This window comes from Denticeps clupeoides, chromosome 2, assembly GCF_900700375.1.
Source record: "Denticeps clupeoides chromosome 2, fDenClu1.1, whole genome shotgun sequence".
Classification (NCBI taxonomy): Eukaryota; Metazoa; Chordata; class Actinopteri; order Clupeiformes; family Denticipitidae; genus Denticeps; species Denticeps clupeoides.
In genome coordinates, this window is record NC_041708.1 from 15522527 (window position 1) to 15525233 (window position 2707).

Consider the following 2707-nt stretch of genomic DNA (forward strand, 5'->3'; position numbering starts at 1 on the left):
CCCATGCCGCGATAAGCTCCCACGGGCAGTAGTCGGGCCATTTGGGCTGTAGCCTGCCCACCTCCTCGCTGGAGGAACGTCGCCGTTGTCGCTTCCTGGTTTTGCGGTTTCTTCTGGGGGTGACGTCATCACGCGGCGCCTCACCATGGCTCACCGGGAAGAAACTGCTCAACCAGAAGGGGTGGCGCGTCTCGCCATAGATCCTCGTTCCACGGCCGTCTCTCCAGCCGGCGGCCGCTTTCACCGCGCCGGGCTGCGTCCTTCGCAACGCTTCTTCTCTGCCTTTTCCCTCTGCGCTTTTGTGGGGAGCAGCAACATTCTGTCACAACAGCAGGCTGATGGGGGAAGGAAGCGCAGAGGCGGGACATTCGGGAAACAAGGATTTATTAATAATAATAAATAAACACAAATAAACACTAGCACGGTGGCCAAAAAGGCAATTAAAAGGGATCAACACAAGCCGCAGGTGTGTGGCGATTGCCAGAACTCAAAACACAAGTACACCATTGCAAGGTCAAGTTCACATCAGAGTCCACTAAAATGTCGACGCTTCAGAAGGGGCGGAGTTACCGGCATTTAAAGACGGTCAGAATTGGCTTCAGCTGTAGCGATTACCTGGAGCATATCCTGACATTCATAGGCGAGTGTGTTACCAACTAGGCTACTAGGCAAACTGTTGTGCACTCACTTCGCTCTTTTGACACATTCTCTCTCTTGGTAGACTTTAAGCAGGTTCCAAAACCCAAAATAAGATTTTTTTTTCCCCTCAACATAAACGTGAAATGTTAACATGATGATATTTTTAAATTGGTCCGAACTCTAAAAGTGCCCAATGCTATCAACAGTTAATGCTGAATATGTTGATGTATTGATCAGTACTTAACAATTCTATTTTTCTGTAATATCTTTAGAGCAACACTGTTACAGAGTACACTAACCCTGTGTGCAGGGGTTGGTAAATGTCCGTCCTTGCATAACGGATATATGGCAAAAGCCATAATATCCATGGATATTGACATTCGTACGTAGAAGACGATAAGACTACAAGAAAAACAACAAAAACAGGTGAGAAAATAACTGGGACAGTCTTACTTAGATGAAGAAGATGATAATCAGAGTCTTAAAGCTGAATCACAATAATGACTGAGCAATGAATGACAGACATCTTGGCTATTTATAGGAGTTGCAGAATGCGCAACTGGTATCCCAAAGCTGGTATCTCAACCTCAGAAGGTGTGCCATGAACTTGACTGCAAGTCAAACCGCACATCTACCATAACAGATGAGCCTCTGCCATCATAAAAAGTAAAATATAGACACTTTAATAAAGTAATCAAGAAAAATTACTTCATTGATGGCTACCTGAAAGCACATTTTAAGTTGCTCTGGATAAAGGCGTCGGCTAAATTCCTCAAGTGTAAATATAAATGCATTGAAGTGGCACTGAAACCAAGATGGAGGAGAGGTTTATTATAGCAGTGATTATAAGTTGATTATAGAAATGTAATTCAACCGTATCATCTTACCACAACACTGCGAATTGTCGGGTGGCCAGGTGTGTTTTGACAGTGAATGGGTGCTGGTTTACAGGACAGGGGTGAGATGGATGGAGAACCCCCAACCAATCATAAAGTTTCTCACATTATTCAATGCTCTTGAATATTAAATATTTGATTTAGCAGTGGTTTATAACTGTATGATCTTACAGTAAAATGAGACCTGAAGTCTGACCTTGTGGTGACTATTATTATCTTTATTAAATTGGTTAAATTGAATTATAATAATTAATCTATTGAATGTAGTTTGTAACAAGTCAATGTTTATTACTGCTATATAAGGTAAACAAAATGATAAACAGTTAAAACTATTCATTCATAATTTACAAAGACATAACTTCTCGGCTAGGCTTTTTAAGGAAAATACATAGGCTAACTGGATGACCCTGTATCATTGGGGAGGCCAGGGGCACATTCACAGACATGATGGTGAGAGAATGTTCTTTGGGTGAGGGTTAGCATTAGCATTTTGCTGACAACTACTGCTGACGGTAAAAATGCGAAACTGTAACTAGAAAGAATAAAGAAAGTTCCGGGTCATATAGACCCGAGCATTAAAATCAAATTCCATTCTTTTTTTTTTCCGCAGTGCATTTTTATCCATAGTTATAATCTGAGACTAAAATTAAAAACATGAAAAACAAGACTTTTTTTTCCCACAAACACATAACAAAAACCTGTCACTTTAAAATGTTTTGATTATCAATTGGTAATGAAAAAAACAAATGTTTAACAACAATACATTTATACATGTAACAACAGATGCACACAATCAGGAACAGGAAGACAAGGCACACATTTTCTTTATTTGAGGCACAATTCTACAAGAAAGGTAACTTACTGAAAATGTGTTTGTGCTTAAAGTGCTTCACAAAACAAAATAAAATATAAAAAGCAACATAATGCTAAAAAATGCAAGTGTTTCAAGGGCTTGAATTTGATTATCATCAAAAAAATATTTTTAATAAAATGGTGGTCATGCCTGATTTCCTCTATTCACCCAACAAGAAGACTCGTCCAGAAGCAGGCGCATTGCAGGCCCATCAACTCATTCACTGTTGATCTCCGTATTTATCCTCCGTAGGGATTGTCTCTGGATTCATTTTGTCAAAAGCCAGACCCAACACAAGAAGTAAACAATACACAACTGG